The sequence below is a fragment of the Capra hircus genome, chromosome 4 (assembly GCF_001704415.2).
Source record: "Capra hircus breed San Clemente chromosome 4, ASM170441v1, whole genome shotgun sequence".
Lineage (NCBI taxonomy): Eukaryota > Metazoa > Chordata > Mammalia > Artiodactyla > Bovidae > Capra > Capra hircus.
This window is the reverse complement of record NC_030811.1, coordinates 21062205-21077267: the sequence shown is the minus strand read 5'-3', so window position 1 is coordinate 21077267 and position 15063 is coordinate 21062205. Positions and strand designations below refer to the sequence as shown.

At 39.4% G+C, this 15063-nt stretch overlaps 1 protein-coding gene across 6 annotated transcripts in view; it reads right to left on the bottom strand.

Annotated features, from left to right (window-relative positions):
• The window catches only part of CNOT4 (CCR4-NOT transcription complex subunit 4), a 149285-nt gene extending 135744 nt beyond the window's left edge, over window positions 1–13541 (bottom strand). For all 6 annotated transcript variants that reach the window (XM_005679495.3, XM_005679497.3, XM_005679496.3 and 3 more), the window contains exon 1: window positions 13303–13541. The gene's annotated coding sequence lies outside the window, so the exon portion shown is untranslated. The remainder of the gene's footprint in view (window positions 1–13302) is intronic.

The window sequence follows — 15063 nt, the reverse complement described above, 5'->3', positions numbered from 1 at the left end:
AAGGAGCTTTCTCTAGCCTCATTCTCCTGCAATGTTGCATTGAATTGTGTCAATTCCTTCTTTCCTCCTTAAGTCAAAGTGATATCACCCTGGATCTTCCTATCCCTGTGACTTCCACCCTAGGAAATTCTTCCTTTGTTTTCTGAGACATACTTTTCCACCTTCTTTTTACTTTTCCAGTTGTTCCATTAATAATACCTTTTTTTTTTTTTTTTACTTCTACCCCTTTAAAGGTAGGGATCCCCAAAGCTTACTTTCCTTTATACTTGTCTGTTATCTCAGTCCCCCTCAAGGTTCATTCATCCAATAAATATTTATCAAGCATCTTATTATCTACCAGGCACTGTTTGAGTCACTCTGGATACACCAATGAACAGAATAGACATATAATATCTTATTCACATAAAACCAAGTATCTATGCTACCACAGATACTCAAAACCATCTTCCCCTAAATACTATGGTTTTTCCAGTAGTCATGTATGGATGTGAGAGTTGGACCATAAAGAAATGCCAAAGAATTGATGCTTCTGAACTGTGGTGTTGGAGAAGACTCTTGAGAGTCCCTTGGAAAGCAAGGAGATCAAACCAGTCAATCCTAAACGAAATCAATCCTGAATATTCACTATAAGGGCTGATACTAAAGCAGAAGCTCCAATACTCTGGGCACCTGATGTGAAGAGCCGACTCATTGGAAAAGACCCTGATGCTGGGAAAGATTGAGGGCAGGAGGAGAAGGGGACGACACAGGATGAGATGGTTGGATGGCATCACCGACTCAATGGACATGGGTTTGAGTAAGCTCCGGGAGTTGGTGATGGACAGGGAGGCCTGGCATGCTGCAGTCCATGGGGTCACAAAGAGTCAGACACAACTGAGCAACTGAACTGAACTGAAACACTATTTTAAACACATCTCTCCCCAACTTAAAAAAACGAATCTGAAGTGACGGCAATGATTACCCCTCTTACCAATCACGTCTAAATTTCTCCGTCTTCATTTAAAACACTCACAATTATTTTCTATTATACCTATCCAGATTCATTTTCTATTATTCCTTGATTCAAAAGAATCCTAGGTAGTTCAGTACTTGGATTACCTCCTAGAACACTTTACTTTTATTTCTAGCTGGTCAAATTATTGAAAACGTATGTCTACTACCTAGACACAAAAAAGTATACTGAATAAAAAGTCTACAGAAACAGATTTTTTAAAAATCCTTTCAAATGTGTAAAAACAGCAAACACTTCTACAGGGCTTACTATAAGCCAAGGGTTTCCCAGGTGGCGCTAGCGGTAAAGAATCCTGCTGCCAATGCAGGAGACACAAGAGACACAGGTTTAATCCCTGGGTTGGGAAACAGCAACCCACTCCAGTATTCTTGCCTGGGAAATCTCATGGACAGAGAAGCCTAGCAGGCTACAGTCCAATGGGGCTACAAAAAGTCAGACACGACTCAACACACATACAAGACAAGACTATACGCCAAACACTATTCCATGCATTTTATAGGCATTAACTCATTTATTCCACACAACAGTCTTAATGGCTGCATCCTACAAATGAGGAAACTAAGGCCCTGATAGGATAAAGTAACTTGCCCTAGGTCTGACAAGAAGTATGTGGTAAAGTCAAGATTCACGTTCAGGCAGCCTCGTTCCATACTAAACTGCATAATACTCGCAGTAGAAGCAATAAATAAAAATAGGAATTCAAAGGGCTGGCAATGAAATCTAGAGGCCAATGAAACCTATGTTCAACTGTATTTAAAAAAAAGAAACCATTTAAGTTAACTCCTTCACTCTAACAGCAATATTGCTTTTAATATAATGCCAAGTTTTAAAGACTGCAGAATTTAGTAGTACGTTATAAACAGCACAATCTGTAAACACAAACACATCATGTTATTCAAAGTTCTCCAAAGCTGCTGAAAATATTTGCTAGGCATGACAAAATATATTTTTATATATTTATATATACATATAGGGTACTATTCAAGTATGACCTAAATCAAATCCCTTATGATTATACACCAGAAGTGAGAAATAGATTTAAGGGACTAGATCTGATAGACAAAGTCTATCTGACAGACATAGTCTGATGAACTATGGACGGAGGTTCGTGACATTGCACAGGAGACAAGGATCAAGACCATCCCCATGGAAAAGAAATGCAAAAAAGCAAAATGGCTGCCTGGGGAGGCCTTACAAATAGCTGCGAAAAGAAGAGAACCGAAAAGCAGAGGAGAAAAGGAAAGATGTAAGCAACTGAATGCAGAGTTCCAAAGAATAGCAAGGAGAGATAAGTAAGCCTTCCTCAGCGATCAATGCAAAGAAATAGAGGAAAACAACAGAATGGGAAAGACTAGAGATCTCTCAAGATAATTAGAGACACTAAGGGAACATTTCATGCAAAGATGGGCTCCATAAAGGACAGAAATGGTATGGACCTAACAGAAGCAGAAGATATTAAGAGGTGACAAGAATACCCAGGAGAACTATACAAAAAAGATCTTCATGACCCAGATGATCACGATGGTGTGATCGCTCACCTACAGCCAGACATCCTGGAATGTAAAGTCAAGTGGGACTTAGAAAGCATCACTAGGAACAAAGCTAGTGGAGGTGATGGAATTCCAGTGGAGCTCTTTCAAATCCTGAAAGATGATGCTGTGAAAGTGCTGCACTCAATATGCCAGCAAATTTGGAAAACTCACCAGTGGCCACAGGACTGGAAAAGGTCAGCTTTCATTCCAATCCCAAAGAAAGGCAATGCCAAAGAACGCTCAAACTACCGCACAATTACACTCATCTCACATGCTAGTAAAGTAATGCTCAAAATTCTCCAAGCCAGGCTTCAGCAATACATGAACTGTAAACTTCCAGATGTTCAAGCTGGTTTTAGAAAAGGCAGAGGAACCAGAGATCAAATTGCCAACATCTGCTGGATCATCGAAAAAGAAAGAGAGTTCCCGAAAAACATCTATTTCTGCTTTATTGACTATGCCAAAGCCTTTGACTGTGTGGATCACAATAAACTGTGGAAAATTCTGAAAGAGATGGGCATACCAGTGACCACCTGACCTGCCTCTTGAGAAACCTATATGCAAGCAGGAAGCAACAGTTAGAACTGGACATGGAACAACAGACTGGTTCCAAATAACAAAAGGAATATGTCAAGGCTGTATATTGTCACCCTGCTTATTTAACTTATAAGAAGAGTACATCATGAGAAACACTGGGCTGGAAGAAGCACAAGCTGGAATCAAGATTGCTGGGAGAAATATTAATAACCTCAGATATGCAGATGACACCACCCTTATGGCAGAAAGTGAAGAGGAACTAAAAAGCCTCTTGATGAAAGTGAAAAGAGGAGGGTGAAAAAGGTGGCTTAAAGCTCAACATTCAGAAAACGAAGATCATGGCATCTGGTCACATCACTTGATGGCAAACAGATGGGGAAACAGTGGAAACGGTGTCAGATTTTATTTTGGGGGGCTCCAAAATCATTGCAGATGGTGACTGCAGCCATGAAATTAAAAGACGCTTACTTCCTGGAAGAAAAGTTATGACCAACCTAGGTAGCATATTGAAAAGCAGAGACATTACTTTGCCAACAAAGGTCGGTCTAGTCAAGGCTATGGTTTTTCCTGTGGTTATGTATGGATGTAAGAGTTGACTGTGAAGAAAGCTGAGCACCAAAGAATTGATGCTTTTGAACTGTGGTGTTGGTGAAGACTCTTGAGAGTCCCTTGGACCACAAGGAGATCCAACCAGTCCATTCTGAAGGACATCAGCCCTGGGATTTCTTTGGAAGGAATGATGCGAAAGCTGAAGCTCCAGTACTTTGGCCACCTCATGCGAAGAGTTGACTCATTGGAAAAGACTCTGATGCTGGGAGGGATTGGGGGCAGGAGGAGAAGGGGACGACAGAGGATGAGATGGCTGGATGGCATCACGGACTCGATGGACGTGAGTCTGAGTGAACTCCAGGAGTTGGTGATGGACAGGGAGGCCCGGCGTGCTGCAATTCATGGGGTCATGAAGAGTCGGACATGACTGAGTGACTGAACTGAACTGATAGGGTGACATATGACTAACAAATGTTCTTTATTAGCATGGCTATTAAAGTATTTTATTGTCATACTTGTTTTCATTAGGATCAAACTGATTAGAATACAGTGCAGGGAAGGTAACTACCTTAAACAAAGACTACTAGCTTTATTTTCTAGAAGGAAAACTCACATCTACACTATGTCTAGTATAACAGAAAAGATTTTAATAGAAACAAGACATTCCTAAAGAAGTAACACTAAGCACCTAACTTATATCCACACCCTGCAACCTATCACCAACTCTATGGCTAAAGCACATTTTACAAGATTTCTAAGGATTCATTTAGGAAATTTATGAAGCTATTTTATAACTGATTACATACAATTAAAAATGAAAGGAAGAGGTTTTGTATAAAATAATCTTAGAATAATCTTATGCCAACTTACGAACAGATGAGGAGTATCATACATATTACTTTCTTCTCTTTCCCATTTCCCCCTTCTTCCTGGCAGATTAAAGACACAATTGTCAGGTTCTGAGCTGGAGAGATTAAAATGCCGAAGGCTGGAGAAGGAAGCTAATCTGACTTAGAAAAGGCTAAAGTTTGTAGCCTTCCCAACTAGTAGCCTAACTTAGAAAAGAAAAACCTAAAGTACGCAGCCAAAGGCAGCAAAGGAGCCAGTCCCATCAATGCCTGAGGCAAAAATGCACCGTGGCCATTATTAGAATTTGAAGACTTTCATTGTATTTTCTGCCTGTCTTCCCTTTTCCTAGGTTTGCAATGCACCTGCCCTCGTAGCAACTCAAGACACTCCCAAAGCCACTCACACAAAAAGGGCCCTTTCCCAAGATTTATATGAATAAAGCTATGCAAAATACTAATAATTTGACATTAATTCATGTTGTTAAAATCTGGGAGAGCCTTTTGGAGCATGGAACCACTTGCTCCGCTCCCTATCAAGCCCTCGGGGCTTCCCTGGTAACTCAGCTGGGAAAGAATCCGCCTGCAAGGCAGGAGACCCCAGTTTGATTTCTGGGTCGGGAAGATCACCTGGAGAAGGGACAGGCCACCAACTCGAGTATTCCTTGCCCTGGTGGCTCAGCTGGTAAAGAATCTACCTGCAGTGCGGGAGACCTGGGTTCGAAAGATCCCCTGGAGAAGAAGGGAACGATGACCCACTCCAGCATTCTGGCCTGGAGAATTCCATAGACTGCGGAGTCCATGGGTCACAAAGAGTTGGACACAACTGAGTGACTTTCACTTCACTACCACCCCTTCATCGTGGCTCCATACTCAAGGCATTAAATTAAAAGTTCCTGGATGAAAAGAATAGATTGGCAGCTACCACTGAAAATATTCTCGAATACTAAGGCTCTCCTATACTGCATATTTGATAATTTACTTCCTTTCCACGTACACTGGGAATGAGAAAGAAGCATAATCCTCAAGATTCTTCTGCGCAAAGGCGATCTCAATTCAATCTTAAATCCAAAATTAAAATATGAAAGGCTCTGTTAAAATATACCAAAGGAGAAAGCAACAGCTTTCTATTCTAGTGACCATATTAGACAGCACACATAACCTGCTAAATAAAGAAGGGGAAAAATGTCAGAAATAGCTGTCACATTACCAGGATTAAGGAGGTACAGGACGGAAGGAACGTCAATGAAAAACACATATTTCCCAACAAAACACTATATTACATTATTATCTTTAGTCTTATTATAATTTCCCAAAATATTCATGGCATTGTGGTAGATCTTTTATATTAATAATAGGAAAGAAAATGATTGATAAATCATTTTGAAGCTGTAAGCACCCCAAGCTTGACATATTTTCAGACTCAATTGTGATAATTCTTGAGATCTACATGCTAAATGTTGTAAAAAGGGACTACGTGACACATTGAGGGAATCCGAAAGAGAAGAAATGAAAACATAGTATTACTCATCTACTATTTACAAAGCCAAAACAAGAAATCTACTTTTTCCCCATTGCTTTAAGATACAAAATGAAATTTTCCTTCACAAAACAAAGCAAGCATGCTATCAAGAAATATACAATAGATGAAGAAAGTTGGTTTAATGAAGAGTAAACAAACCAAAACAAAGAAAAGAATAACTTCAAGGGGCTCAGAACTTAAAAAAAAAAATTCCAAATAAGCCTGTTGTTTAACGAGATCTGTTTAGAATACCTCTGCAAAACAAAGTATAATCAAAATAAATCAAAGAATAAACTTTCACTTAATAATGGCCCTACATTCTTCTTTGGCCTGCTGACCTATCCTTATTCATCCTTACGGGAGCTTGGGGTTGACAATACTAGTGTTCTATTCATCAGAATTTTATGCCATTCCTTCTGCTTTCATCAGGTCACTATTAAACTTTAAAGACACCCAATAATATATACTGGTTACAAGCTGTTCAAACATACATTTCCTAATAATCCTGAACTTATACACATTTAACCAGATGAGGCATCAATTCCTATTTTACAGATGAAATATGTTCCATCTCATCATCATGTAATAAAGATTTTATTTTCTAAACTCTTATTTCTCAGCGAACACATAACTAAAATTATTTGAAAACACTGGTGGTTATTTTCTGCTGAAATTTTTTGAGATTGTTATTTTGAGAAATCATGCATCACTTCCTTTCCAAAAGCTGGGCTTGGATAACAAATTGCAGTTTACTATCAAAGACAAAGAGACTACATTTCTTCAGTTCTCTACTCTCCAAAACCTTGTTGTCATTTCTGGATGTAAAGGACTGAAAAGAAGATAGAATCTATGAGACGTCACACCAACATCTCTCAGATGGTGCCTCACCTCCGTAGTCTGTTCATTAATTTTTCTCACTCAACTCAACTGTCCACCCCAAAATACAGTGCACACTACTGAAGGAGGGATCTTTCTAGAGAGTACTTTCACTATGTCATCTCCTGCCCCAACCAACCTACTGCCTCCTTACTATTTAACAGATCAGATTCAACCTGACACTGAATACACCTCATAATCTAGCCTGACTTTGGTATACTAATTTCTCTGACACCATTCTCAGAAATTAGCACCTTATCCCACTGAGATCGGAGTCCTCTCTCTCTCACATCATGCTGGTCCCCATCAACGTGTCTGCTCCTGCTTCCATGCTCCACATGGAATGTATGGAATGTTCTCCTTCTGAAGACGCTCTGCCTATACAGACAGTACATATTCTTTATTCAAGTCTTACCTTCTCAAGAAGCCCTACTTCTAAATATCCCTACACTAACATAGTGGACTCAGACCTATGAATCAAAGCATTAGATGTATTATGTTTTGGATAGCGCTAGTTAATAATTATGGAAATACACCCAACAAGATAATAAACTCTTAGAAGAGGCTGAACCGTTTCCCAAGAAGCACATCTGTAATAAATACTTAAAGACTATTTGAAAAACTGAATAATCTTGCTAAAAAAAAAAAATAAAAGATTTTTATGTCAAAATATTTCTAGCTCATATGAAATAATTGTGAAGATGAGGGTTTGCTTCAAAATAATCCAGGTCAAAGAGTAGGGGGACAAGGAGTAAACTAAGTGAAGGCACCAGGTGAACCCAGATTGATTACGAGTTGATCTTTGAAGTGACACAGACATTTCTGTGTCAGAGATTTCTGTCTACTTCTGTTTAAAATTTTCGACAATAAGTTTTTTTTATTTTTAACACTAATAAGTCTATGCCGCTGCTGCTGCTGCTGCTAAGTCACTTCAGTCGTGTCCAACTCTGTGCGACCCCATAGACGTCAGCCCACCAGGCTCCCCCGTCCCTGGAATTCTCCAGGCAAGAACACTGAAGTGGGTTGCCATTTCCTTCTCCAATGCATGAAAGTGAAAAGTGAAAGTGAAGTTGCTCAGTCATGTCCGACTTAGCGACCCCATGGACTGCAGCCCACCAGGCTCCTCCGTCCATGGGATTTTCCAGGCAAGAGTACTGGAGTGGGGTGCCATTGCCTTAGTTTATTTTAAATGACAAAACCAAGGCACAGAATACCACTTTTCTTTACCCAACAAATACTCAGGCCCCTATTTAAAGTAAGAAAAAAATTCTGGAAAGATCTAGCTTGGCAAGGAACTTGTATGATTCTAATTCTCAACTAAGAATTAATTTAAAAATTAAAGAAAAAAAATCTAAATGGAAGGGATCACCATCAAAAGAAAAATTAAATCTACTACCAAAAGCAATACTGTTTATATTTCAAATTCTCATTCAATTACAGCATTCACAAAAGGACCCACCCAAACAACAGCTGAAAATCAGCTGTTTTTTTTTTTAAAAAGCAAAGTACAAAACGCAAAAAAAGAAAGGCTGCTACAATCAACGTTCAATAAGTCAAATCTGTCAACGCTACTTCAAGAAATTCACAATCTGAAGACACTATTGCTCTTAAGAGACTGACTTAATAGAGTATTAAATAATCAGAAAAATAAGCACTTCCTCTTTATTCTGAGAACTGAAAATTATGTTTAAGAAATTTCAGATATTTGCCTTAATGACAATGCATCTGTTTGCTGCTACTAAGGAATGCTCCACCCCTTTGGTAGTTCAGTCTACAGCTACTTATCAAAATTCAACCGCCATTTCTCTACATCATCATTAACTAACTCTTTTTAAAAGCAGTAATACAAACACCTACTATCTTTAAATGCTGACATTTTATTCTAATTACACTGCTTCTTTGCCTTGACATTTTTTTCTCCCAAACTAGTTTTAGGCATATATACACACTAATCTGATTATTTTGATTTCCCCTTCTCCACAATTTCTCTAAATATTCAAGAGGGTAGGTTTTAGATATCATAACTAAAAACCCAGTGACAGCAAACAGATATCTCATATACCCTGATGCTGGGAAAGATTGAGGGCAGGAGGAGAGGGGCGGGACAGGGGATGAGATGGTTGGACGGCATCACTGACTCAATGAACATGAGTTTAAGCAAACTCCAGGAGATGGTGAAGGACAGGGAAGCCTGGTGTGCTGCAGTCCATGGGGTCGCAGAGTCGGACATGATTGAGCAACTGAACAACAAATAAATAGCAAGCTTTATCCTAACAGCAATACATCATCTGTCCATCACCCAATACAGTTAAAGTTTAAAACAAGACAACTTTCTTATATAAAGAGTTTAGAAAGAATGAAACCACACTCACAAATAAACTTCTTAGAAGAAAAATAAACATATTCAAATCGCCTTGTACTTGCCCTATCTTTAAAGTTTCATTTTCCTAGCAAGTAAAGGTAATGATCTTCTTTTCAGCAGCATGTAATTTCCCTCTTCCAGTAAAAGAAAAACTGCTAGACAGGAAAGCTAATCTAAGAGGCCAAAAGAGTGTTGAAATTTTCTCTTCTATAAACTACTTTCTCATTAAAAAATAAAAGAATCATGCTATGAAAAAGAAATGAGACAAAATCTATTGGATTAATATTACACATGAAAAAGTTGACATTTACCACACAATCTTTTCTAATAAAGACCACGTAAATATCAAAAACATTTTCAGAAAACCACTAAATATAGGATTAAAGGTCCCACTTATATTCTTTCATCACATCTCTAAGTGAGTAAATAATGCCCATCTTTATCACTTGTATACTCTCGACTTTTGAGAAGAAACATTACTTTTTAAAATATCATGGGTATTACCACAAAGAATGGGCCATTTGCAAATTTTTCCTAATATCTGAGTTAAACACAGGTTTTTTTTTTAATCTCAAAATGTGTTAACAAATTTTATCCAATACATGCTACTCCAGTGGGATGAAAACCATTTACAAGTTCCACTTAGATTAAGAAATCCGTGGAGAAAAGTATGTAGTACATTCCAGTTATACTATTTCTAGAGCACCAAAAATCTCTATAACCTATTTCCCTACTATTTTTCTTTAGAACCAGCTGAGATGAATATAACTTCCTTCACAAAAAGTCAAGATAGTAGTATATCTAATGACAAAAAACTAACTGAATTTTCAGCAAATGCTTAAGTTTTCACAAATTAAAACTTTCTAACTTCACTTGAATGGTCTATAAAAATAGCAACACTGAGTTGAAAGGATTCAATCAAGTGCTATTTGCAGGCACCAAAAAGAAAAAAAATGTTTTAATCAATAGTGTGGCTTCACCTTAAGACAGGAGTAGTGAAGGAGAGAAAGGGAAGATTTCTAAAATCATAGTGCTTAAACTGAGAAGGTATTTTTTCATTAACTTAATATATATATATATATATATATAACATCATCCTAAAACTCCCCTAATGCAAGATGTTCATCCTTAAGCAATGCTCTCTTTCTTTTACGAAGTAACAAACTGCAAGTTATCGCTAGTGCTCCATTCAGACTGAAGTTGAAGGGCATTACAAAACAATTTTTCTGCACTTTGCCATGTGGTTATAGTCTTATCCCTCATAAAAGGTTTGTCTACAGAACTTTATATAAACAAATTTTATAATAAGTTAACCTTAAGCAATTCACATTCAAAAACTCTCCTTTAGAAATAATCTATTCAATTGAAGAATTCAACTACTGAACCCGGCAAAAAGTATTCCAAACTATCCCCTCCCTCCCCCCCAAAAAACCCCATAAAATTATGAAACTGCAATAAACCATACAAAAATATTTTGAAATTTCAGCTATTTCCTATCAAAATATCAAAGCACTTTAGATTATCTTCTTCAGATGTGTTAAAGATCCCAAAGTGAATTCATTTTGACTTCACAGTGCTGAAAATAAGAATTTGATGACTGCAGGTAAAGAAAGTATAGAGTGGAGAAAACTACTTGAGAACATTTTTTATTGAAGCAAAATAGCTTTACAAAAAAAAGATACATTAAAATCATTTACCTTCTGCCAGACAGTCCTCTCCTAGAATACATTGCTTACAATTCAGCAAAGCATGACTGCCAAAGGTTTCTAAACCCATTCGGATTTTTCATAGTAGAAAGCTTCTCCACCAGTGTATTACAAAGAAAAATGAAATGTATTTTTTGCTTACAGTTGAAGATCAATTGCATTAAATATTTTCCCACTAATATAAACTAAAAGTAATACTTAAAAAAAAAAAAGCTCAGGTTATAACTCAACACAAGGTTTGCTACATGAATTACTTCTAAATCTCAGAAGAGTAGGGATTAATTCAGTTTCCCCAAATTGTGGCTTAAGTGGCTGAAAGGAAAAATGAAGCTTTATAAACATCTTTTCCTAACCTTGGTTTACATTTGATGAAACAGACCATTTACCACAATCAAGTGAATGTAATGTCAAAAATAAGATTCCTCAAGTACTACAAATAAAGTCTGTAAAAATCACAATTAATGCAGTAATCTTCAAAAGTGATTTAGAAGGCAGCTGTATGTATTTATATTTACAAGAGGTATTATTACTTTTGCAAGTAAGAGGTATATTGCTGCATGAGATTGCTACTATGACTTTTAACATTTTTATATATATCTTACGAATACAATGTCTTATTCATGTTTAAATTTGAGATGTATGTATCTGATCTATGTAATCCTGTCTATTTTTCTGGTAATTCTTTACTTCACAGTAGTCTGATTATAGCAAAAGCTCCTTCTTCACTTTATGCCATTACTCAGGACATTTTAATTTCGCTATCACCAAAACAGACATCATAAGCCACCCTTGGCTTCTAGCTTTCTGTTTCTTAATGTAAACAATAATGACAGTGAGTGTTACCAAATGCATTTATGTGCACAGCTTTGTCATTTCTTTTCCCAGCCCCCTTCATTCCTATGAAAAAAATGAGGGATTTCGTTCTAGAAAAAAATCGATTTTCCTTTTGCTTATATACCTAATGGTTTTCAAAAGAAGATAATGTATTCTGATACCTACCATTCTAGAAATGTTAAAAGAAAGAACTTACCAAATCCAAAAATATTAAGTCAATCTGGTATTAGCCAGAGAGGAAATTTCCACTCAAACTATAAATAAAATGTCATCAATTAAGCTGAACATCAATAAAACTGAGTCAATAATCAATTCTCAATTTGGAAGGAATCCGTAATCCACATATAACCTGCATATAATCAAAATACCACTTATATTTGCTCGTGAAGCTCACAGATGAATTTGACTGTGTGCCAGATTTATCTTATTTTTAAACGCCTAGGCTAATATTTGTTGGTATAATCAGAGCCCATACTAAGTGTCCTGGGGAGATGCAATTCAGAAGAACGTTTGGTAGCATGGAGAAACCGGTCCAAAATGAAAAAAGAAAAACAAACCAAAACAAAACCACGTCCCAACAGAGCAAATAATCCACAAATTGATCACTGGGAGCAAAACGAAGACGCTCCTCTCCGGAGTAGCCTGAATAAACGATCTTCACTCAAAATGTTTAATAGTATCCTACCTCACTTCATTCACTTCCCAACTTCCTTGACTTTTCAGGGGCCAACACGGGGCGTCCCCCCCCTTTTTTTTTTTTCTGGAAGAGTATGCTGAAAGAATCAGTTAGGAAAGAGGGAAGGAAAGGACAATACCCAAGAAAGCTGTGAAACAGGTGGGTTAGAACGAGCAGCGGCACAATCGAGATAGTTAAGGGGCAGCTTTAAAAATGACAGATGTGGTTAAAGGAAAGACAGCAAATCGGAAGAAGCTCCAGGGCAGCAAGACAGGCTCAGGGGCTGACTGCAAGCAACAGAGGGGGGCAAAGGCTAACTCCAGAGTGGTAGCAAAAAAAAAAAAAAAAAACAAGCAGCAGGACGAGTGGGCAACGAGCAGTAGGATTAATGAGCAGCAGCAGCGGCACGGGTCAGAGTGGGAGTGATGGCTTTGGTCCTGGGAGACGGGGTCCACTGGGAAAGGACGTCAGAGAGGGGCAAGGGGGCTGGGAAAACAAGGAGTCCTGAGACTTAAGATTGCTGCTCCTACAAAAATGTAGAGGAAAGCGCTGAAGACGAGCAGCCGCCTCAGCTGCCCAATTGAAGAGATTTTCGAAGCAGCCGGCGCTCGCCGCCGCGCTGCCTTCTGCCCCGCTCCCTTTTCCTGGTGGTAACTGCTGTGGCGTAGAGGGGAGAGGGAGGAAGAGGAGGAGGAGGAGGAAGATCGAGAAGGAGGAGGGTGAAGATGAGGCGAGGGGGGGGGGGTGGGGAGAAAGGGGGGTGCGGCCTGCACAGTCCCAGCGAAGCCTCCGCTCTCTCGTAGCCGGTCAGCCCTGGGTTTCCCCTAAAGCCCAGCCCCGCATAGACTCACCCGCCTGCCTTGCCTCGCTTTTCCCTTAGCCGACTCCACGCGCTGCCGCGTCCTCACGAGAGACCACTGAACGAGTGTCGGGGGAAAAAACTCTTCAGAACCGAGTCTGATTGCTTCAGCGAGTCCGACCTTTACGGCTGAGAGACAGACTCTCAGCTTTCGGTGGGTTCCACAGCCAGACGGGCCACCATCTTACATTAGGGTAAGACTCCTCCGGCCTCCCGTGCGCAGGCGCACGCCGATCCGGCCGGGAGGGGCGGGGGAGGGGCGGGAGGAGTGGCGGGTGGCCGCTCCCGCAGCACCCTGGGAGTTGTAGTTCTGGGAGGGTAACCGCCCAGCTGCAAGCCGGGAGTTGAAGTTCTCACTCGGAGGGCGGGTGGCATCGTCTGCCTCACGTGGCTGCTATACTATTGCCTTTTTTCGTGTTTTGCTTCCTTCTCGGCCCTCGTGTGTGCTGCTCCGCTGTCATTTGGTCGGCGGCCTACGTTAGCGGTTCCGTTTCCTCAGTGTTTGTTCAAATATGGGAAACCAAAACTCGGGGCGGGCGTAACCAATTTGGGGGGAGCCGAGAAAGTCTTTTCTCTGCTCCGCCCACCATAGGTATCAGAGAGGGCGGGGTAGAGGCAGATTCGGGGGTAGGAGGAGCGCGGGATTTGATCTAGGGTGGGAATTAGATACTGAATTAGCGTTTGTTTTTCGAAAAGTGACTGTTATCTCGTTTCCCCTGTTTGCGCTTTTTGGAGCCACCACCCTTCTTCCCATCCTCGTCATTAATCTCCACTGCAGATGTAATCCTAAATTGTCCTGTACAGAAGTACAAGAGAACGGCAGACCCACGCACTTACAAAAATGTGTTTCTGATGAGGTCAATTTGAGAACATTTTGCGGACTTTGCATATTAGTGTTAGTTCGGTTTCCAGCCTGCACAGCTCTGCGCGCGGAGTTCACAAACCCTTCACACATCAATACATGCCAACGAATATAAAAATGCACTCGCAATTTCTACGAGCGCTGAGGAATCCTTAGTCTCAAAAATCAGTCAATTTACTGGTCCCGCCAACAGTCATCCTAGAATTCTGGTGGAAGTGGCGCTCCACGCAGTCGTTTTTGCTTATTGCGTGTATTCCTCACCCATTCATACAACGGATACTCATGGAGCTCCTTCTGTGTGCCCGGCACAGTTCTATACATGGGGAGGCGACGGTGAGCAAAATAGATAGCATTCTCCGTTTCTATTCTAGGAATTCCTGTATCTATTCCAGTGTGTGTGTTAGGGTGAGAGAAAAGGGAGAGGAAGCAACATATGATTAAAATGCATAGTGCATTGTAACTGATGGAAAAAACCAGAAGGGGAATAGGGAGAAGTTGCAGTTTTAAATCTGTGAACCTAATCCCGTAGTGAGCAGCTTTTTCATTTTAAAAAAATACATTAGTTATTTGTGTTTCAGTTTCTTCACTGTCAAGCCTAGACGCAATTATTTGGTGAATACCTAAAATATGTTATAAACTCACAATTTCCCCAAAACTTGAAATTGTAGAATCATGAGATTATTATCTAGCAAGCAAAATTGGGAAAATTATTTGGCTTCACCACCTTTAGGTAACTGTCTAAACATTCAGTATAGGAGACGTGGTTTTTTGTGTGTGTGTGTGTTTGTTTCTTTAATTACCAATTATATGGTGAAATATAAGCCAAGTAATGCAAAGACCAAAATAAAAAAAATCCTTAACCTTATTAAAGATTAGAACCACCACATTAAG